At 43.1% G+C, this 21,376-nt stretch overlaps 3 non-coding genes across 3 annotated transcripts; 1 reads left to right on the forward strand and 2 right to left on the reverse strand.

The window, feature by feature from the left end:
• Positions 1–15,001: 15,001 nt before the first annotated feature.
• LOC119931161 lies at positions 15,002–15,139 on the reverse strand. Its single transcript, XR_005452018.1, has one exon. It is a non-coding gene; the product is annotated as a small nucleolar RNA SNORA7 (small nucleolar RNA).
• A 2,351-nt stretch (positions 15,140–17,490) lies between these two features.
• On the forward strand, positions 17,491–17,628 carry LOC119931101. Its single transcript, XR_005451964.1, has one exon. It is a non-coding gene; the product is annotated as a small nucleolar RNA SNORA7 (small nucleolar RNA).
• Positions 17,629–20,846: 3,218 nt separating this feature from the next.
• Positions 20,847–20,984, reverse strand: LOC119931187. The gene has a single exon (XR_005452044.1). It is a non-coding gene; the product is annotated as a small nucleolar RNA SNORA7 (small nucleolar RNA).
• Positions 20,985–21,376: the final 392 nt, after the last annotated feature.

The following is a 21,376-nucleotide window of genomic DNA, read 5'->3' on the forward strand; positions in this document are numbered from 1 at the left end:
AGCCCCACTTGAGGCAACCTGATTACCTTGTATCTACCCCAGTGCTTAGAACAGTGCTTGGCACATAGTAAGCGCTTATCTATTTGTATTAATGTCTGTCTCCCCCTCTAGACTGTGAGCTCGTTGTTGGGTAGGGACCATCTCTATATGTTGTCAACCTGTACTTCCCAAGCGCTTAGTACAGTCCTCCACACACAGTAAGCGCTCAATAAATACGACTGAATGAATGACTCCCCACAGCACATATGTATCTATCTGTATATATTTGTAATTGATGGTTTTGTCTATTTGTATTAATGTCTGTCTCCCCCTCTAGACCGTGAGGTCGTTGTTGGGTAGGGACTGTCTCTATATGTTTCCAACTTGTACTTCCCAAGGGCTTAGTACAGTGCTCCGCACACAGTAAGCACTCAATAAATACGATTGAATGAATGAATGAACAAATACCACTATTATTATTATTATTATTACCAATGTGACTGACATTTTTCAGTGCAAAGTCCCATATTATTGTAGACTCCACCACTACCACAAATGCTCCATATCCTTGCCCTGCTTTCATATTTTGCTAGATTGCAAAGTCACAAAGAAGCCTAAAACACAGTATGCCTTAATATGCTACGGTTGAGGCAGGGGCAAGGAAGCAAAGCAGCAGCAGCACAGAATCTATGGGTGCCAACTTGTGGATTCTGTTATATTAGAACAGACCTGTGGTGTGTGATAAACATTCCCCAGTTCTGCCAACCAGCTTTCCGCAAATGGTGTAATGAGAACATGTGCTCTAAAAGATGGGACACCTGTATACTTGTTTTGTTTTGTTGTCCATCTCCCACTTCTAGACTCTATACATCTCTATATGTTGCCAATTTGTACTTCCCAAGTGCTTAGTACAGTGCTCCACACACAGTAAGCGCTCAGTAAATACGATTGAATGAATGAATGAATGAATGGGGCGGCCGTGGGAGAGAAGGGTGCAGTTCTGGGGCAGATTGGGATAAATCCAAGATGCTGAGGGAGGCAGGGGTAATGTCAGGTACACTGGTCTCTGGATGCAGTTGGGTTGGAGACCAGGAAACTCCTCCCTGGCTGGGAATTGATTTTGATCCCAATGTCACTTTCCACTGATATGGCTTTTGCTTTGAGTGAATGAAGGAAAAGACTATTCCTAAACTCAAATTCTCAATCAATCAATGGTATTTATTGAGTGCTTACTGTGTGCAGACCACTGTTCTAAGCACTTGGGAGAATTTAGTACAACAGAGTTGGTAGACATGTTCTCTGCCCACAATAATGGTGGCATTTGTTAAGCACTTACTATGCATCAGGCACTGTTCTAAGCTCTGGGGTAGATAAAAATAGAGAAGCAGTGTGGGTCAGTGGAAAGAGTCCGGGCTTTGGGTCAGAGGTCATGGGTTCAAATCCCGGCTCCGTCACTTGTCAGCTGTGTGACTTTGGGCAAGTCACTTAACTTCTCTGGGCCTCAGTTACCTCATCTGTAAAATGGGGATTAAGACTGTGAGCCCCACATGGGACAACCTGATCACCTTGTATCCCCCCAGCGCTTAGAACAGTGCTTTGTGCATAGTAAGTGCTTAATAAATGCCATCATTATAAAAAGATAATCAGGTTCAACACAGTCCCTATCCCACATAGGGCTCACAGACTTAATCCCCATTTTACAGATAAGAGGACTGAGGCCCAGAGAAGTGAAGAGACTTTCCCAAGGTCACACAGCAGATAAGTGGTAGAGTTGGGATTAGAACCCATGACTTTCTGTCTCCCATCTTACTCTATCCACTAGGCCATGCTGTCACTTAACTTCTCTATGCCTCAGTTACTTTATCTGTAAAATGGAGATTAAGATTGTGAGCCCCATGTGGGGCATGGAATATGTCTGACCTGATTTGCTTGTATAATAATAATAATGATGGTACTTATTAATCACTTACTATGTGCAAAGCACTGTTCTAAGTGCTGGGGAGGTTACAAGGTGATCAGGTTGTCCCACGGGGGGCTCACAGTCTTCATCCCCATTTTACAGATGAGGGAACTGAGGCCCAGAGAAGTGAAGTGACTTGCCCAAACTCACACAGCTGACAAGTGGTGGAGCCGGAATTTGAACCCATGACCCCTGACTCCAAAGCCCGGGCTCTTTCCACTGAGCCACGCTGCTTCTCTATCCACCCCAGCGCTTAGTACGGTGCCTGGCACATAGTAAGCGCTTAATAAATACCATAAAATACCACAAGGAGCTTACAGTCTAATGGACCTCACTGTCTCTCTTTCCTCCCCACCCCTCTGCTTGTCATGCTTCTAAGCTTTCTAGAAGAATTTGGGTATGTCATTTTGCTTCCTCTGGAAACTGAGTCTCTAACGACATTCTCGGTTCCCAGGCATCTGGGAAGAGTCCCTTCAGGTCAGTTAAGCACTTCACCATTCACCAGTGCTTTCTCCTCTCTTCTGGAACTCTGTATTTCAAATAAGAAAATCATATGTTAGGCTAAATTTAGTTGCAGCTTGAACTGCCATGCAGAAAAATATTCTCATCAGACACCAGGAAACGTTTTCAAAATATTCTCTCACAGAGCAAACAAGTTGGCTCAAGGAAAATTTCTTTCATTTCCCCCCGTCTCCCCAAAGCCCCCCTAAAAAGGAACAAAGAAAGATCCAGGGAAATTTTCATGGATGGATCTGAGTAATAAGCAGGGGTAGCATGGCCTTGTGGAAAGAGCATGGCTTTATAAATCAGAGGACCTGTGTTCTAATCCTAGCTCTGCCACTTGCTGCTGTGTAATCTTGGGCAAGTCACTTAATTTCTCTATATCTCCGTTACCTCATCTGTGACATGGGGCTTAAATCCTCCTCCCTCAAATTTAGACTGCAAGCTTTGTGAAGGCAGGGACTAATATTCAAACTGATTATCTTGTATCTACTGCAGTACTTAGTGCAGTGCATGATGCATAGTAAGCACTTACCAAGTACCATAGAAAAGGGACATAGTGTCTTTGATCAGTGAGTACACATGTTTTTTTTTTTTTTAATTGTATTTGTTCAGTGCTTATTATGTGCCAAGCACTGCACCTAAGCACTGGGGTAGATACAGAATAATCAGGTTGGACACAGTCCATGTCTCCCATCAATCAACTGTATTTATTGAGGGCATACAGTGTGCAGAACACTTTACTAAGCATTTGGGAGAGTACAGTATAGCAGAGTTGGTAAACACATTCCCTGCCCACAAGAAGCTTACAGTCTAGAGGACTAGCTGGGGATCACAGTCTTAATCCCCATTTTGAAGATGAGGTAACTGAGGCACAGAGAGATTAAATGACTTGCCCACGATCACACAGCAGACACGTGTCTGAGCTGGGATTAGAACCCAGGTCCTTAACTCCCAGGCCTGGATTCTTTCTATGAGGCCACACTGCTTCCTGTGTCATTCTATTATTCTGCTATTATTCAGATTTGCACTGCACAGTTTGGTTGGAACATGGTGGAAACATTGGGGAACCTTCTTCCTACAATGCAGGTGGTTCTGATATAACACGATCCACAAACATGTGCAAGTAGAGTTGGTTTCTAAAGAAACAGTCATGCCCAGATGTGGGACTTCAGTCAAGATGTGATGCTGTTACTCTTCCTCGCGTAGAAATCCAGCTCCTTACAGGACACTGTTTCTTTCTCTTTTTGAAACTGTTTTCTATTTAACACAGTAAAATTGTAGTCAATGGAGAAGGTGAAAAATCTGCCTAGTGGAGAACATAATAATAATCTAGGAATTTATATAGACAAAGTGGAATTGTTGAACTACTTACCCCCAAATCATAGTTCCCATTGAACTGATGGTTGTTATAATGCAATTGCCCATAAAATGAGGTTCTCAAACACAGCCTCTCTTTTGTCTGTAGTCTGATAGACTTGTGACTGCAGATGAAGAAAGGTGGTGCTTTTGAGAAACAGTGTGGCCTAGGGCCTGAGAGTCAGAAAATCTGGGGTTCTAGTCCTGTCACTTGTCTGCTGTGTGACTTTGGACAAGTCATTTGACTTCTCTGGGCCTCAGTTTATTCATCTGTAAAATTGGGATTCAACACCTAGCCTTCCTTCTGCTTAGTCTGGGAGCCCGATGAGGGACAGGGACTGTTTCCAAACTGATTATCTTGTATCTACCCAGGAGCTTTAGTATAGTGCTTGGCACAAAGTAAGCATTTTACAAATACCACAAAAAATGGTTTTGTGCCCACTGAAAACAGTGTTCAGCCTTTTTGTGGATTCTTAAAAAAAAGCCTTTCCTCTGCACTGACTTGTCACCACCTCTATTTATTTATTTATTTTACGTGTACATATCTATTCTATTTTATTTTGTTAATATGTTTTGTTTTGTTCTCTGTCTCCCCCTTCTAGACTGTAAGCCCACTGTTGGGTAGGGACTGTCTCTATGTGTTGCCAACTTGTACTTCCCAAGCGCTTAGTACAGTGCTCTGCACACAGTAAGCACTCAATAAATACGATTGATTGATTGATTGATCTCATTGTAAAGCCAGGGAGATCAGAATAAAAAACATTATATCCTGCTACATACATTATCTTGAAATATCATTGTTTTTCCTCCTAATTTGTAAATATTTCTTGTAAATAAATGCTCCTGCTCCTTCTAAATCATTTTTATTTTCTCCTCCGTTAGATTGCATACTTGAGAGCAGGGAACATGTACTTGGTTTTTGCTGTATTCCAAGCTCTTAGTACTGTATTTAGCACTCAGTAGGTGATCAATAATACCAGTGATCATTATTATTTTCATTATTGTGCTAATGATATTATTAATATCAATAATTATTGTGTTAATAATAATGATGATCACAAGTATTATTGATCACTTACTGAGTTATTAATAATAATAATTATGGTATTTCTTAAGTGCTTACTATGTGCCAAGATCTGTTTTAAGATACAGGTCATCAGGTTGTCCCACGTGGGGCTCACAGTCTTAAATCCTCATTTTACAGATGAGGTAACGGAGGCACAGAGAAGTGAAGCGAGTTGCCCAAGACAAGTGGTGGAACAGGAATTAGGACCCAAGTCCTCTCACTCCCAAGCACGTACTCTTGCCACTAAGTCATGCTGCTTCTCATTATTGTTATTGCTGTCATTATTGTTGTTATTATTATCATTATTTCATTCACTCACTCATTCAATTGTATTTATTGAGCACTTACTGTGTGCAGAGCACTGTACTAAGCTCTTGATCATCTCATTATTATTGGTGATGTTATTATTTTGGTTTATGAAACAGCAGTTACTCTGCTTTCATTCATTCATTCAATCATATTTATTGAGCACTTACTGTGTGCAGAGCACTGTACTAAGTGCTTGGGAAGTACAAGTCGGCAACATATAGAGACAGTCCCTACCCAACAACGGGCTCACAGTCTAGAAGGGGGAGACAGACAACAAAACAAAACATGTAGACAGGCTAATGAAAGACAGTCCTGATAGTCGGCCATGAAAATGGTGGAAGAGATCAGCTCTGTCCTTTACTCTATTTCCCCGTCATTTATTTTCAGAAGGTGGAAGGTGTCAGCTACAGCCTGGACCAGCAGTCCAGGAATCCCCATGTCCCAGGGCCAGGAATTCTAACACATGAGAGCCTGATGTGACTTACAAGACCAGATGGCTAAGAAGACCCATGAGTAACATTCTGAAGGATTTGGTTCATTCTCCCCTGGAAGAGAAAGGGGTGGCCTTGACAAAGACTAGCCAACTGCCCTTAATCTATTCCCCTGCTTTCCACATTTCCCCCCAAACCCCGTGGCTCCACCTATCAAGATTAAGACAGAATGTTCCTGACTTGGCCTTTTAATGACCACGGATTTGCATCCAGTATTATGTTTCAACAACCTTCCTCATAGAACTGTTCCTTTATGTTTGCTCAGCACTGCCATTGCAGCCAGCACTTTATTTGGAAACACCTATTTATTTATTTGGAGAAATTTAAGCTCAAATTCCTTTTCACGGGAGTTTGACTGTCCCGTGCCTTTTTGGATCGCTACTTTGGCCCTGCACGAGATCTTCCTCGTGATCTCAGATCTCCCATAGCATGGGTTTTTGCTGCATGTTTTGGAAAGAATGCAGGAAAAGAAATTTAAGGAATATGGTCAGCAGATTGCATCTATTGGACAAAATAGGATGTGTCACTGGAAGAAACCTGTGAGCGAATGCACGTTCTGGTGATAGTAATGCTAGTAAGCCCCTCAGTGGGTGTAATGGACAGTTCTAAGTGAGTGGGAAAGTATAGCAGGAGCAGCATGGCAATCGATCAATTGTATTTTTTGAGCACTTACTCTGTGCAGAGAACTGTACTAAGCACACGGGAAAGTACAATATAGCAGCATTGGTAGATGGGTTCCCAGGACACAACAAGCTTACAATCTAGAAGGGGAGACAGAGGTTAATAAAAATACATCTTGAATATGTACACAGGTGTTGGACTAGTGGAAAATGTGCAGGCCTGGTGGTCAGAGGACCTGTGTTCTAATCCTGACTCTGCCACCCATCTACTGTATGACCTTGGACAAGTCACTGTGTGATGTTGAGCAAGGTTTCCACCATTGAGAAAGTGGGACACAGCACTAGTAGTCGGTTGTATTTATTGAGCCCTTGCTGTGTGCAGAGCACCATACTAAGTGCTCAGTAGAGTACAATATAACAATAAACAAACACATTCCTTGCCCACAGCATTTACTAAGTGGTTGGGAAAGCACAACAGAGTTAATGGATCTGATCCCTGCCCACAAGGGTCTTAAAACCAAGCAGAGGAGTCACACTAAAAGAAATTACAGATAGGAAGAAACACCAGTTTAAAAAACTGTATGTAAGGGCTTTGTTGGGAAGGAAGGAGAGTAATCAACCAATCAGTGATATTTAGTGGAGCTTACTATGAGATGACCCAAGTGCTCAAGAAATGTGCAAGTGCTGAAGTAGTATGAGGGGAAATAGATTAGGGAAATAGGAAGGCCTCCTGGAGGAGATGTGATTTCATTCATTTATTCAATCAGATTTACCGAGCACTTACCATTTGCAAAGTACTGTACTTAGCACTTGGGAGAGTACAACATGACAATAAACAGACACATTCCCTGCCCACAAGGAATTTGCAGTCTAGTGGGGGAGACAGACATTAATATATTAATAAACAAATTACAGATATGTACACAAGTGCTGTGAGGCTGGGAGGGGGGATGAATAAAGGGAGCAAGTCAGGGAGATGCAGAAGGGAGTTGAAGAAGAGGAAAAGGGGCCTTAGTTAGGGAAAGCTTTGAAGTCTTGGAAATGGGGAGAGCAAAGGTCTGCTGGATATGAAAGGGGAGAGAGTTCCACGTGGGAAGGAGGATAGGAGCAAGAGTTTGATGGCAAGAGAGGCAAAAATGAGGCTGAATGAGTAGATTGACTTGAGAAGAGAGAAGTATGTGAGCTGGGGTTTAGTGAGAGGAACTAGGATAAGTAGTGGAAAGAGGATTGATTATGTGCATTAATGTTGAATATCAACATAGCTTTTTGGTTATACATATGTCTTCCCTGGTGCCGGGAAGACGAAGCTCTTTGTGGGCAGGGAGCTTGTCTACCCACTCTGTTTTACTGTACTTTCCCAAGTGTTTAGTACAGTGCTCTGTATACTGTAAGCACTCAATAAATACCACTGACTGATCAATTACTGGCTGATACATCAGATAGGAGCAGAAATGTATTCTAGTACCTGCTTCCAGGCCTCCTGGTGCAGCTTCCAGCATGGCTGCATAGAATGAGGTGAACATCTCTGATTTACTCTTCTGATTACTCTGCCACGTGCTTAGTAAATGCTCAGTAAATACCATTGATTGATTATAGTGAATGGATTAGACAGGGCATCTCCACTCTGACACATTAGTCTTGCCACCAAGAGATAATCTCAGGACTTCATTTAATTTTTCAGGGTAGTCAAAATTACTGAAGGGGTCAAATGCTTTCGGAAAGTCAGTGAAAACTCGGTCCAACATGATGAATCAAAAAAATCAGCTGCCATTCTCTCTCCCACTAGGCAATACTCCCCTTGGAGGTAATTTCATTTTATCTCAACATTATTATTATTAGTAGTATTGATGATGATAATAATAATAATAATAATAATAATAATGTGCCAGGCACACTAAACACTGGGTAGAATACAAGCAAATGGGGTTGGACACAGTCCCTGTCCCACATGGGGCTCACAGTCTCAATCCCTGTTTTCCAGATGAGGTCACTGAGGCACAGAGAAGTGAAGTGAGTTGCCTAAGGTCACACAGCAGACAAGTGGCAGAGCTGGGATTAGAGCCCATGATCTTCTGACTCAGATCCGTGCTCTCCCCACAACACCATGCTGCTTCTACATAATTTGGGTCCTATAAGCTTGGTAAAAATGCAAAATTCCCCTCAATTGCCTTTTGCCCTCCAATAGAAGTCCGCTTCCCTTTGCAATAAATTCCTTTTCCTTATGATAGAAAAGAGGCTTTAGGACTGGACAAGTCCTCCCATCATGCTGCTAAGAATGTGCACATTTTTGCAACCGTATAAGAATCATTATAACCACTAACAGCCCTCACCTAAAGAACTTTTATTTCTATGCAAACACTGCTTTGTGGTCGCTAGCGTCTTTTGTTCTTCATTTTTTTTCTTGTTTTCTGCAGAAGCAGGAGCCAATTTCCTGGGGTGTTGGCTCAGTTTCCCCTTTGCTCCACCGGTTGTAGAGAAAAATTCTAATTCTGTAGCATCCCCTAGGCGTAGAACTGGTAATTGCAGAGAAACACAGGGCTGAGAATTTGGCAGAGGTATTATTTGGTTGATGAGAAGAAAAACGCGTGTCTCAGTGCAATTCTCCAGATGAAATGCCATTAGTATCGCCATAATACCTAAAGAGGTAAAATGACCAACTTCTCCGTTACAACTCCATTGAAAATTTTCAATGGCAGTGGATTCCCAGCCCCTCAGCACTTATTTTATTTATCTCAATGTCTGTTTCCCCCGCCTCTGGACTATAAGCTCATTGTGGGCAGGGGATGTGTCTGTTATTGTTGTATTATATTCTCCCAAGCACTTAGTAAAGTGCTCTGCGCTCTCTGCTGTGAGAGAAGTGCTCTCTCAGGTAAGCGCTCAATAAAGAGTGGTAAGAGAAACGAATATTTGGGCGGGAGAAAAATCCTTTAATGACTTCTGGGAAACTCATTCATTCATTCATTCAATCGTATTTAATAATAATAATAATGATGATGATGGCATTTGTTAAGCACTTACTATGTGTGAAGCACTGTTCTAAGCACTGTGGGGGATACAAGGTGATCAGGTTGTCCCAGGTGGGGCTCACAGACTTAATCCCCATTTTACAGATGAGGTGATGATGATGATGGCATTTATTAAGCACCTATAATGAGCAAAGCACTGTTCTAAGCGCTGGGGGGTTACAAGGTGATCAGGTTGTCCCACGTGGGGCTCACAGACTTAGTCCCCATTTTACAGATGAGATGATGATGATGATGGCATTTATTAAGCACCTATAATGAGCAAAGCACTGTTCTAAGCGCTGGGGGGTTACAAGGTGATCAGGTTGTCCCACGTGGGGCTCACAGACTTAATCCCCATTTTACAGATGAGGTGATGATGATGATGGCATTTATTAAGCACCTATAATGAGCAAAGCACTGTTCTAAGCGCTGGGGGGTTACAAGGTGATCAGGTTGTCCCACGGGGGGCTCACAGTCTTAATCCTCATTTTCCAGATGAGGGAATTGAGGCCCAGAGAAGTTAAGTGACTTGCCCAAAGTCACACAGCTGACAATTGGCAGAGCCGGGATTTGAACCCATGACCGCTGACTCCAAAGCCCATGCTCTTTCCACTGAGCAACACTGCTTCTCTAACCTCAGGTAACTGAGGCACAGAGAAGTTAAGTGACTTGCCCAAAGTCACACAGCTGACAAGAGGTGGAGCCAAGATTAGAACCCATGACCTCTGGCTCCCAAGCCCGTGCTCTTTCCACTGAGCCACGCTGCTTCGCTAAAGTGCTTACTGTGTGCAGAGCACTGTACTAAGCACTTGGGGAGTACAACTCAGAGTTACATAGCTTGGATTACACTGTCCTCAAAATTTGAAATATGAATTTGTGATCTTAATAGTGAATAACTGTGGTATTTGTTAAGTACTTATTCTGTGCCAGGCGCTGTTCGAAGCGCTGGGGTAGATTCAAGCAAATTGGTTGGACACAGTCCCTGTCCCACATGGGGCTCACAGTCTTAATCCCCATTTTACAGATGAGGTAACTGAGGCACAGAGAAGTCAAGTGACTTGCCCCAGGTCACACAGTTGACAAATGGCAGGGCTGGGATTAGAACTCAGATCCTTCTGATTCCCAGGTCTATCGACTAGGCCACGCTGCTTCTCTGAATTTCTACCCTGTACTCCTGAGTGGGGGAAATGTTCCTTTTGGAGTCCTGAATGACTATCTCTACCCCAGGCTTTCCTTTTACTTCTGGGAATGAGAAACTGTTTCAGAGCTTGGAATCCAGGCCCGCTTGCGGGAATGAAAGTTTCTGTTATTAGTAGAGTGGGTGTTGGTTGACATTGTTGGCTCCACATTTAATCAAACCCAGCCCCATTTCAGTATCATTTTACACGCTATTCATTCCGAGGGCTTGCTAAATTGTAAAACAAATAACTCAGGGAGTTATAAACAGACCAACACAAACAGAAGATATTTGCAGTGTTTCGAAAATTAAAACAAACACCCAAAACCGCCAATGAAAAGATGACAAAAAGAAAGAAGTTTGATCACACGGGTTCGTATACTGTATCCATCTTTCCATTCATTCTCTCAGTAGTATTTACAAGTACCTACTGTAGCACTCTCCATCCACTACATACACTAGTGGGTAAAGAGAAGATTGAAATAGTTGACAATTTTCTCTCATGGGGTCGATATCAATAATAAAGGAATGAGTAGTTAAGAAATACGCTGAAAATTAATGTTAGGAAGGAAGACTTCCGTTGAAGAGCCTGGAAAAAGTCATGAAATGTGCTGAAGTAATTGCCGCAAAAGTACAAATTGTCAATTCTACGGTGTTTTCAGTGACAATGTATGGGGTCTGAAAGCTGGCCAGTGAAAAAACAGGATAGAAAGAGCATCGATTCTTCTGAAATGGGGTATTGGCTTTTGCTAATACCATGGCCTGCCTGGAAAACAAGCAAATGGATTTTGGAACCAAATAAGCTCCAAATGACTCGATTTAGATTAGCATATTTTGGACACGTAATCAGGAGGACTGATTATCTAGAGAACACACTAAGGTTAGGAAAAGTCCAGGAAGAACGTGGAAGAGGCAGACCAGAAGCTAGATGGATAGAGACCTAACAACCATAACGGAAGAACCATTAGAAAGGTTACAGATTATGGCAGAAGACAGGACATTCTGGAAAAAATGCATCCATAGAGTTGTTCTGAACCGGAAATGACTTGACGGCCCTTGATGGTAATAACAATAATAATAATAACTGTAGCACTGTGTGAAAGCCTATAGAAGACTTCTGTAGAGGTAAAAGATATAATTTTTGTTTCAGGGGGCCTGCACTCTAAAGACTGTGATCCCCATTTGGGACAGTGACTATATCCAACCTGATTATCTTTTATCTATTCCAGCACTTGGTACAGTGCTTGTCACAATGTAAACCCTTAAGAAATACCACTATAAAAAGGGGAGGTTAGTCAGCCTGAAAATAATTTATAGATATGAGGCAGAAGAGAATGGAAAGATGGACAGGTGAATAAATAAGTGCTTACATAGTACAGTGTATTTAAAATGCTACAGGTGGCAGAATGAAGAAATGCTGGGCTTTGTAGTTGGAGGTTTACAGCCTAGGGAGAAAAGAACTAATTTAATTAGCTCAACAATCAATCAATCGCATTAATTGAGCATTAACTGTGTGCAACGCACCATACTAAGCGGCTGGGAGGGTACGATATAACAATTCAGCAGACACATTCCCTGTCTACTTACAAAATTCCCACCACAAGCTTCTTCCCCACCAGAGAATCATCTGTTTCCAGTCATCTAGGCTGTGCAATTCCTAAAGGAGGGGAGAGGACTGGAGTTGAGTCTGGGCTGAAGATGCAGAGATCAGCCAGGTCCATTATTAATAAATAATAATAATAGTAATTCCGATATTTGTTAAGCACTTACTGTGTGCCAGGCACTGTACTAAGAACTGGGGTGGATACAAGCAAATCAGGTTGGACACAGTCCCCGTTCCAAGTGGAGCTCGTAGTCTCAATTCCCAGTTTACAGCAAAGGAAACTGAGGTCCGGAGAAGTGAAGTGACTTGTCCAAGATCACACAGCAAACAAGCGGTGGAGTCAGAACTAGAACCCATGACCTTCTGTCTCTCAGTCCCATGCCCTATCCACTACTCCATGTTATTTCTGTCCCCTTAAAAGTGACTCTCAAGAAATCATGATCATGAATTCCTGAGGAATCTATTTGGAATGTGCTGATCTCTGAAAGTAAATCCATTAGATTGAAAGCTCCTTGAAGGCAGAGATCAGGTCTACTAGTTTTATTGTATTCTTCCAAGGGTTTAGTACACTCCTTTTCCCATGGCATAGTGGATAGAGCATGGGCCTGGGAATCAGAAGGTCACGGGTTCTAATCCTGGCTCTGCCACTTGTCTGCTGTGTGACTTCAGGCAAGTCACTTCACTTCTCTGGGCCCCAGTTGTCTCATCTGTAAAATGGGGAGTGAGACTGAGCCCCTTGTGGGAAAGGGACTGTGTCCAACCCGATTTACTTGTATCCACCCCAGCACATAGTACAGTTCCTGGCACATAGTAAGTGCTTAAAAATATCACAGTTATTATTATTTTTAGATAGAATGCCCATCACCCAAGCTGCCCCCTCCAACCTCCCAGCCTTTATGTCTGCTTCCTTGGCTGGTCTCTCAGAAGGAGGCCAGCCCAAAATCAGGACTTAAACCAGCATCCTAAGCGGTGTCACAATTTACAATCCTGAGTTGCAGGGAACCTGCTCATGGGAGTAGGATCATGCAGTGAAAATGTTTTTGGAATCCTCTAGTGTTGAAGTCTAAGCTATCGTTTGAAGACTGATCAAGGTGAAATGAATTTTCCATGGATTTCACTTGACAGCAGCTGCTAGGGAGAGTTTTATCATCTGGATTAGTTTATTCTGACATTTTTAGAGGAAAAAGACGTTCTGAAGACCCCTATTAGGCAATGATGTGCACAAATGCTTTGGCTCCACTGCTGAGGACAATTTCGTGAGCAATGGTGGGTGCACTTGCTCTTCTCCTTTGAACTGGGAATAGCGTGCAATACTCGGAATTAGTTAAAGACGGAGGAGAGAGTCAGGCTTTTTAATGAAATGGCCCATTTTACGATCAAAAGGTCAGAAAGCAAAACTGCCTTTAGCTCTGAAGGAAATGTTCACTCTCCTCATTTAACCCAATACTCTATGAATTCTTGCAGACCTTCTGAATAGCTCAATATCAATCAATAAATCAATCACATTTAGTCACTCAATTTTTGTTATTGATTGAACTGTACAAAGCACTGGGGTGGATACAAACAAATCAGGTTGGACACAGTCCTTGTCCCAAGTGGAGCTCATAGTCTCAATCCCCAGTTTACAGCTAAGGAAACTGAGGTCCAGAGAAGTGAGGTGACTTGCCCAAAGTCACACAGCAAACAAGTGGTGGAGCCAGGACTAGAACCTATGACCTTCTGATTCCCAGTCCCATGCTCTATCCACTACTCCATGTTATTTCTGTCCCTGTAAAAGTGGCTCTCATGAAATCACGATCACGAATTCTTGGGGAATCTATTTGGAATGTACTGATCTCTGAAAGCAAATCCATTAGATTGAAAGCTCCTTGAAGGCAGAGATCGGGTCTACTAGTTTATTTATTGAATCCTTGCTATGGGCAGAGCACTTTAGTAAGCTCTTTGGAGAGTACAACAGACTTGGTAAACAAGATCCCTTTCCACCAGCCTCTAGACTGTAAATTTGTTATGGGCAGGGAATGTCTAACAACTCTGCTGCATTGTACTCTCAGAGATTGCCTCTATTTGTTGCTGAATTGTACTTTCCAAGCACTCAGTACAGTGCTCTGGACACAGTAAGCGCTCAATAAATATGATTTTGTTCTGATGACTTGACACCTGTCCACATGTTTTGTTTTGTTGTCTGTCTCCCCCTTCTAGACTGTGAGCTCGTTGCTGGGTAGGGACCGTCTCTATATGTTGACAACTTGTACTTCCCAAGCATTTAGTACAGTGCTCTGCACACAGTAAGCGCTCAATAAATACGATTGAATGAAGGAATGATTGAATTGAATGAATGAATGAAGTGCTTAGTACCGTGCTCTGCACACAGTAAATGCTCAATAAATACAGTGAGGAAGGATCTTACATTCTTCAGGGAGAGCCAGGCATTAAATAGCAAATGCTTCCTTTTCATTTTCAACTTTATCACTATAACAGACTGCCCTTGGAGGTGTGAAAAAGGGTAGTAACAAAGCCACCTTAAATCCTTAAAACCGCCCCCAATGAGATAAGTCCCACCACAAAGCCTAACCACTACCACAGCCCAACACCCAACCTCTAAAGTGAAAGGAGGTAGCTGACCAGCTAACCACAAGCCAGTGATCGACTCTTTATGAGATGCTTTTGAAGATTTCTTTGTGGGGGGATTGGTTCTTTGAGCTTTTTTTGTCTTGCCTTAAGCTGCCAAATCATCACCACCCCAAGGCGACTCAATGGACGCACCTCTCCCAGAACACCCCAACTCCATCCGCAATCTTCCTGGTAGTGAATCCGATAGAGTTTTCTTAGTAAATATACGGAAGTGTTTACCATTGCCTTCTTCCGCGCAGTCAACTCGAGTCTCCGGCCTCAACTCTCTCTGCCGCTGCTGCCCAGCATGGGTGAGTTTTGACTTGTAGCAGATTGTCTTCCATTTGCTAGACACTGCCCAAGCTAGGAAAGGAATGGGTATGCCTCTGCCTGACTCTCCCTCCCGTAGCCGAGACTGGTAGAGTACTGGAAACTCTTCAGGTGTGATCTTAGGGGATGAGATTTTTTACTTAAGGTTCTTTTCCTTAGTCCTACTCCTGGATGTAGGATTCAAACCAGGCCTGTTGGCCTTTGATCTCAGAGTCATTCCTATTCTTTGGTGGACTCAGTGAGAAGGGCCAGAGAGAGACTGAGGTCACCCAGGTTTCAAGATGTCTCTATCTGTTGCCGAATTGTACTTCCCAAGGACTTAGTACAGTGCTCTGCATTCATTAAGCGCTCGATAGATGCAATTGAATGAATGAATGATGCTTAATACTAAAGCTACCCAGGCTGTTTTTGCCAGGTCATCAGATTGGTTTGGGCTGGACCTTCCCACCCTCACTCAGGGGTTCCTTGGAATATTCTGGAAAAGACTGGTTAGTAGCCAATGGGAGGGGAATCCCCCCGCCAACCCACCTCTTGAGATGGAGCTAAATATTGGTGGGCACTGGGAAGAGCTGAGCCCTTTTTGGGTTGGTAGAGCGGGGTTGCCTACCCACCTCTGTATCAAACAAAAACTCCTCACTATTTGCTTTAAAGCTTTCCATCACCTTCCACCCCACCTGCATCCCAACCTCCCTTTTCTCCTTCTACATCCCAGCCCACGCACTCCACTCCTCTGTGCTAACCTTCTCACTGTGCCTCAATCTCTCCTGTCTCACAGCCGACCGCTGGCCCACATACTATCTCTGGCCTGGAACGCTCTCCCTCCTCAAATCTGCCAGAAAATCACTTTCCTCCCCCTTCAAAGCCCTACTGTAGGCTCACCTCCTCCAAAAGGCCTTCCTGACTAAGCCCCACTTTTCTTCAGCTCCACTCCCTTCTGCATCACTCTGACTCACTCCCTTTGCTCTTCCCCTCTCTCCCCACAGAACTTATGTATATATGTATATATCTAGAATTTTATTTATTTATATTGATGCCTGTTTACTTATATTGATGTCTGCTCCCCCCCCCACCCCTCTAGAATATAAGCCCATCGTGGGCAGGGATTTTCTCTCTTTATTTCTGTATTGTACTTTCCAAGTGCTTAGTACAGTGCTCTGCACACAGTAAATGCTCAATAAATATGATTGAATGAATGAATGCATGGAACCCAACCGGAAGAATTTGCATGTGGTAAATTATTAAACTGTTTCTCTCTCTTTCAGATACACCTGGGATAAAATTGATGGGTATTGTGAGTTAATCGATTAATCTGGGCAGGGGCATAATTTATGGATAATTTCATCCTAAACTCAGAATCTCAGAAGAAAAAGAAGAAACAATTTGACCTAGTGGACAATTGGAAAAGAAACACAGCCTAGGAGAAGAAATGTGGGCCTAAGAGTCAGATGATCTGGGTTCTAATCCTAGATCCACCACTTCCTGTGTGATTTTAGGCAAGTCATTTAACTTCTCTGTGTCTGTTTGCTTATCTGTAAATTGGTGATAAAACAGCCTGCCCCTTAGACTGTGAACCCCATGGGGGACAGGGACTGTAGGGACCGTCTCTATATGTTGCCGATTTGTACTTCCCAAGCACTTAGTACAGTGCTCTGCACACAGTAAGTGTTCAGTAAATATGATTGAATTAATGAATGAATGACTGTGTCCAATCTTCTTATATATTGTACAGTGCTTGGCATATGATAAGTGCTTAACAAACACCCAATTATTATTATTATCTCAGAGCTTTGCCAAACTAGTCATACCTGGCTGACAGGATGGTTGAATAATTAGGTGTCAAAACCTTCAGAATTTTAACTAGTTACCTTGGAAACCTTTCTTTGACTATTCTGTGTTGTGGACTCTCTGTATATTATTAATTAAATCCTGATTGTTTATGCTGCCTGTTTGTGGGAAGCAGCATGGCATAGTGGATAGAGCACAGGCTGGGAGTCGGAAGGACCTGAATTTGAATCCCACTTCTGTCACTTGTCTGCTGCGTGGCATTGGGCAAGTCACTTCACTTCTCTGCGGCACAGTTACCTCGTCTGTAAAATGGGGATTGAGACTGTGAGCCCCACATGGGACAGGGACTATGCAACCCAATTTGCTTGTATCCACCCCAGCGCTTAGTACAGTGCCTGGCATATAGTAAGTGCTTAACGAATACCACAATTCTTAATTATTATTTTTATTATTATCTCTGCCTTGCGTGAGGCTGAATTAGGGTGGCCAGTAATTTTAACCCTAGTTGGTGAGCTCGTTGTTGGCAGGAAATGTGTCTACCAACTCTGTTATATTGTACTCTCCCAAGCACTTAGTACAGTGCTCTGCACACAGTAAGCGTTCAAGAAATACAGTTGATGATAGCATCCCACCCCCAAATTCAATTTGGGGAGAAATATTCTCTCTTGGATTTTAGCAGGCCCTGCTCTTCGTTTCCCCTCTCAGGGTCACACCTAGAGAGTTTCCAGTACTCTACCGGTCTCGACTATGGGAGGGAGAGTCACACAGAGGCCTATCCATTCCATTCCTAGCTTGGCCAGTAGCTAACGAGTGGAAGACAATCTGTTACAAGTCAGAACTCACCCATGCTGGGCAGTAGGAACACGGGAGAGAGTCGAGGGTGTAGTCTCAAGTTGACTGCATGGAAGAAAGCAGTGATAAACCACTTCTGTATTTTTACCAAGAAACCTCTATGGATGCACTACGAGAATCATTGCAGGTGGAGAGCGGAGCCTTCTGAGAGAGATGTGTCTGGGGTGTCGCTATGGATCTGAAATGACTCAACAGCACAAGACAAGACAAGCTGTTGGTTTAGTGGGAGAGGCACAGATCTAGGAATCGAGAGTCCTGGGTTCTAGTCCCAATTCCTCCTGCTGGGAGTATGCTGTCCACGGGGAAGGTCTCTGAACCAAGAAGCACCCAAAGTGTTCAGAGATTTGGACGGGCCCAGTGGGAATCCTGAAAAATAGTTGCATTTCATGGGTGGTGAATGCAGCAGCAGCTCCCAAGATTCGGGACTGAGATTTGTCAATTGTTCATAATGGGAAACTCCATCACCCTGAATGTCATCATCTTTATTATTATTATTATCATGGCATTTGTTAAGCGCTTACTATGCATCAGGTACTATTCTAAGCACTGGAGTAAATCCAAGTTAATCAAGTTGGACACACTCACTGTTCCACATGGCCTCATAGTGTAAGACATCATGATAATCAACATGACCATCATCATCGTCATCATCATCATCACTACCACCACCACTACCACCACCAAAGCTACTGCCTGAGGGATCACAAGGGACTTGGTAACCCCAACTTTTAAAGTAGCAATAGTAGTAATAGTATTTATTAAGCACATTGTTTGCAGAAAACTGTCCTGAAGTCTGGGAGAAAGTACCATAGACTGTAAGCTCCTTGTAGGCAGGGAATGTGTCTACCAACTCTATTCTAATGTTCTCTCCCAAGCACTTTGTACGGTTCTAATTCCACCGGCTCCACCACTTGCCTGCTTGTGACCTTGGGCAAGTTACTTCACCTCTCTGTGCCTCAGTTCCTTCCTCTGTAAAACGGGGATTGAGACAGTGGGACCCACGTGTGCACAGGGACTGTGTCCAACCCGATTTGCTTGTATCTGCCCCAGCACTTAACACAGTGCCTGACAGTGCTTAAAAATACCATTATTATTATTATTACAATTCTCGGCACACAGTAAGCGTGCAATAAATTGAGTATACAGGTGGGATTTAGACATAATCCCTGTCCCTTGAGGGGGGTTCTCAATCTAAGAGTTGAAATACATCATCTCTTTCAGTTTTTATATTGGTTACTTCCATTTTTAGCAATATCCACATCCTTCTACAGAGGGTGCGTAAATAAGGAAGTTGTACATTTCACTTCTGAAAAAGAAGCTAATTTAATGATTAGACCAGTAGATGTCAGTAACTTACAAAATAACAGAGAAAACACAAAGCATACCTAGCATGTTAAGCAAAAGTGCTTCCTATGAGTTGCGTGATTTCTATCAGTTTCCGATCTTAATCACCAGGACAGATGGGGGCAAGTCCTGGTTAGACACTAACCCAAATTTAGAGTAGTTTAAACAAGTAGCTGTCTCCAAATGGCTCACCAACAATTAGCTACTGAAAAAGTGAATACATTGCAGTGTCTGAATGGTAATAACAATTATAGATATTTTACAAATTTAAAACTTGCTGGGGGAGTGGATGTTCAAATTTAGCCTTGGTAATTGTAAAAGGAGTTCCAGAACCATTCTTTTGATCCTTCTCACTGCGTCTCATTCTTCACTCTCCCTTCTGCATTTCCCTGATCACACCTTCCCCTCAGCCTGGAATTCCTTCTTAATTCAAATCTGTCAGGCCACAGCATTCGCCATCTTCAAACTCTTTATAAATCCCATCTTCCTCAGGAGGCTTTCCCTATTAAGTTCCACTTCCTCAGGTTGTGTTAATCTAACGGCTGCTCTTGGCATTTACATTCATTCACCTACAATCTATCAATTTATGGTATTTATTGAGCACTTACTGAATTCTAAGCACTGAAGTAAGCGCTTGGGAGAACACAGAAGTGGCAAGACACAAACTTCTCACTTTAGGAGTTTACAATGTAATGGTGGAATGGGGAGGATAGAAAAAACTGCCATTAGCACTTACACACAGTCTCAACTTACATTTACTTATTTATCTACTTAGCCAATTAAGTTGTTTCTTTCTCCTCCACAAACCATTTGTGAGTGGTTTTCGTGTCAATCTTCCCCAGTAGACTGTCAGCTCTTTGATCAATCGGTCAGTCAATCAGTGGTATTTCTTGAGTGCTTATCGTGGGTAGTGCATTGTTCTAAGAGCTTGGGAAAGTACACTAGAGTAATTAGACACATTCCTGTCCTTGAGGAGCACAGAATCTAGAGTGAAGGCTTCCACTATGTCCCTGTTTCCATCCTTATGGCCCCAACAATTGTTGGGGGAGCTGGAGTGTAAAGCAGAAAATGGGAAGAGAGGGAGAGGGGCAGTGACGGCTAGTCAGTCAGGCAATTGCTTTTATTGAGTTCTTACTGTGTGCAGAGGCATTCACTCATTCATTCAATTGTATTTATTGAGTGCTTACTGTGTGCAGAGCACTGTACTAAGCACTCGGGAAGTATAAGTTGGCATGTTTCCCCACTCCTCAAGAACTTCCAGTGTTTGCCCATCCACCTCCACGTCAAACAGAAAGTCCTCACCACTGGCTTTAAAGCACTCAATCACCTTGTCCCCTCCTACCTCACCTCACTACTCTCCTAGTGGGCACACTTTGCTCCTCTAATGCTAATCTTCTCACTGTATCTCGCAGGCTATGTCTCGCCCGTGTCCTGCCTCTGGCCTGGAACACCCTCCCTCCTCATATCTGACAATTACTCTCCTCCTCTTCAAAGTCTTATTGAAGACACATCTTCCTCCAAGAGGCCTTCCCTGACTAAGCTGTCTTTTTCCTTTCTTCAACTCCCTTTGGCATTGCCCTGACTCTCTCCCTTTATTCAACCCCCATTCCAGCCCCACAGCATTTATATCTGTCTTGTCTTGTGCTGTTGGGTCGTCTCCGACGCATAACGATGCCATGGACACATCTCTCTCAGTGTCCCACCTCCATCTGCAATCGTTCTGGAAGTGTATCCATAGTGATTTCTTGGTAAAAATATGGTAGTGGTTTACCATTGCCTCCTTCTGCGCAGTAAACTTGAATCTCCACCCTCGACTCTCTCCCATGCCGCCGCTGCCCAGCACAGGTGAGTTTTGACATGTAGCAGGTTGCCTTTCACTCACTAGCCACTGCCCAAGCTAGGAATAGAATGGTTATGCCTCTGCTTGACTCTCCCTCCCGTAGTCGAGACTGGTAGAGTACTGGAAACTCTCCAAGTGTGACCCTGAGAGGGGATGCATATCTGTATTTTATTTATTTCTGTTAATGACTGTCTCCCCTCTAGACTGTAAGCTCATTGTGGGCAGGGACTGTGTCTGTTCTATTATTATATTGTAATCTCCCAAGTGCCTAGTATAGTGCTCTTCACATTGTTAGCGCTCAATAAATACCAGACTGATTGACTACTAAGGGCAAGGAGAAAATTGGAAGAGAGAAACCTAGGACAGCCAGTGTAGATAACTTACTTAAGGAGTTTGGAGAGGAATGGTAGGTGGGAGATGGGACGATAACTGGAGGGAGCCATGAGGTCAAGGGAGTTTTTCTTTTTTAGCATAGGAGATACATGGGCATGTTTGAAAGCAGTGAGGAAGAAGCCATTAGAGACAACACAATTGAAGATGACAAT

This window comes from Tachyglossus aculeatus, chromosome 7, assembly GCF_015852505.1.
Source record: "Tachyglossus aculeatus isolate mTacAcu1 chromosome 7, mTacAcu1.pri, whole genome shotgun sequence".
Taxonomy (NCBI): Eukaryota; Metazoa; Chordata; class Mammalia; order Monotremata; family Tachyglossidae; genus Tachyglossus; species Tachyglossus aculeatus.